This window comes from Lottia gigantea, assembly GCF_000327385.1.
Source record: "Lottia gigantea unplaced genomic scaffold LOTGIsca_63, whole genome shotgun sequence".
Taxonomy (NCBI): Eukaryota; Metazoa; Mollusca; class Gastropoda; family Lottiidae; genus Lottia; species Lottia gigantea.
In genome coordinates this window covers 782,324-785,244 of record NW_008710145.1, presented here as the reverse complement: position 1 = coordinate 785,244, position 2,921 = coordinate 782,324, and positions in this window count along the sequence as shown.

Sequence of the window (2,921 nt, the reverse complement as noted above, 5' to 3'; positions counted from 1 at the left end):
ATTTCTTCAACTGTCAATAATTATTTGTTTACTTGGTCTGTTATTTATGAAATCTGGTTAGGAATAAAAGAGTGAAGGCAGAATTTGAGAGTCTTGAAAAATAAACTATAATAAATTTGGTTTCGGAAAATGAAACATGCCTTTGTTGCAATTCAATCTCTTTTCTACCATTGAAACAATTCTGGACCTAGCTGAAATAATCAAATATTTCAATATCTGATCAAAGAAAATTTGAAGAAATCTGCAAAGACTAGTTTATGTATCGATAATACAATAATATTTGTTATATCAACTCATTCACTGCAATTCTGAGAGTAATTTGAGATGTAATGTTGGTATCTAGAATGCTCCATTAATTTCAGCTAGACATCAGAGGAGAAATTAAAAGAAACATCCCACAGGGCAAGTAAGATATCCTTTAAGATATGATTCGGATCTGGTTACAGCAGTGGTACTACTTAAAAGAATGATGAAGGATGATTAGTACTGATAGGTTCAATTCAGTTGTACTAAATGTTATTCTATTGTGACTATAAGTTCAGAATTTTGAAAGAAGAAACATATGAATAACAGTGTACAAGAGTTGCTGGCAGAAGGTGAATTGAAAGTAAACTTATCACTTTAAAATATATATAAATAAATAAACAGTTACACATAAACAAATCTAAAATATCATATAGAATCTTTTATGGACCTGTAAAAAGCTTTGAATGCAGCACACCAAAATTATCTGTTTTGTGATATGGATGTCTGTCAAAACTACCAGGCCTTTCTACATCATTCAGTAAATTTGACTACGCCTATATCAAGCAAAAAAAGTCACAGTTACTCCAGTGTCTAGTTATCACATCATTTTTTTGAATTTTGACAGACACAACTCTATTTAAACTGCACTTCAATAAACAATCAATAAAATAAAGATAAACTTCAGTTATCATTATGTTGACAACTTAATAATAATATTCAACAGTTATAATTTCATTTGATAAAACCACCGATATTATATGCCAAATTTGTTATTTATCAGAAAATGTGGTTCTCAGAAAGTTTCTGTTAAAACTGATAAAATTTAATAGGAATATATCCCATAAAATCTGAGGTGAAGATGTTTGATGGGGCATATCAGAATTTATTTATGTTGTTTCTCCATGACGTAGGGTTTGGATCTGTAAGTGCGAATAATTTCAACACCACATCTCCAGAAAGATTTCTGAACAACTTAAAATGGTCATAAATTTCTAAATATAGCTTGTAATTTACTACAGATAGATTAAAGTGAGACAAAGAAACAAGGAAGAGAATAACTTTTAACACATTATATCATTCCAAATGTACTTTATGTTCTTTGCTGTAATAACATGCCATTTTGATTGCATATAAAACACAAGCTTTAAATCTAATAAACTCCTACAAGATAAGTTAATGTTACATACTTGTATCTTATAATTTATACTGTGAAAACTGACAATCATTTATGTTCCTTTTAGTAAAAAAATATACACACAGGATACTATATTGAAAGTTATATGTATGTTGGATGCGATTCAAAACCTCCAACAAGATTGGAGAAAATGAGATTTAATCTGTTAAAAAATATCATCACTTCATTTCCTGGCAGGTTTTTACATTCTTAATCTTTATAATACTTCAAGATATACAATATACAAATATTCAATATTGATGTATAGACATTGGCCAAACATGATAAATACATTAGGATAATAGACAAATTCCTGCATGATGGAATATCTTTACCTTGGGATTGGTGATACTTAATAAAAAAAAAACACCAGTGTTTGAAAATGTTATGATTAAAGAGTGGTTGCCGACAGATGGATACACTCACCTGAAGAAATTAAACAGTAGCTTCATTAATTTACAGTCCTGAACAGGCACTTTATTCAAATGTTAGCAACACCATGTATCTGACAAATGTTATTCATCACCTTTTACTTTGACTAAGTGTTAAATGATTAATTGCTATATGTTTTAGACAATTTTAGATTTAGATTAACACTACTGAACCAGAATTCCATACAAGAAACAGATCATTTCATTTTTTGAATTATGATAAGCAATTTCCTTTAGAATGGTATTGGTACAGATAATTTCAATATCTAAACCAATATTGATCAACTTTCTGACAAAATTATAATCAAATGTCCAGTGTGATGATATTTTTTTTAAAAGATCAAAAGCTAGACAGAAATCATTGAATAAAATTGCTGTGTCACTTGATTATTCTCATCCTTTTTACAAGATTCTTCTGCAGCAAACTTATTTCAAATTAACTGAATAAAGTCTACCAATTTGAAAAGCATTTAAAATTTCAATACTCTGTGAGAGCAGCAATAAAATTTCAAAAGACACAAGCAGTTGTCTGAGTAGGAAATCCTTTCTCTGAAGACCAGAATCTACTCTTTAATCTTTCAAATGATCTATGTAATCCCCTCCTAATAAGACAGGATTCTGTTTTCAAAGCTTGTTGATGTCACTGAAAACAACTTGAACCATTCTATTCTTGTTTCAATATCTTTTGATTAAACTATATTTGGAAATTAAAGAGATCTAATGTTTTCGCTTCAGAGAAAATTACACACAATTTGGAAGATTAAATCAAGTTAAAAGAGAAGCTTCAAACAACTCCTAGGACACAACAGATATCCAACGAATCACGCAGAACTTTTTAACATATTATACAACCGTAATGAAAAGAAATTTGAGATGATTAGAGCGAAAGATAAAATTTCCTATCAGAAACACTATTGACAGTAAACACGCATGGACTAGGTAAAAGATTAAAGTAAGATCCATTGGGAACTTTCAAATTAGATGAAATGATATTAAAGACTAAAGTTGGCAATGGTTGGCAACTTGGATATAGAATATTGAGATTGTAATGATATGATCAAATATCAAGT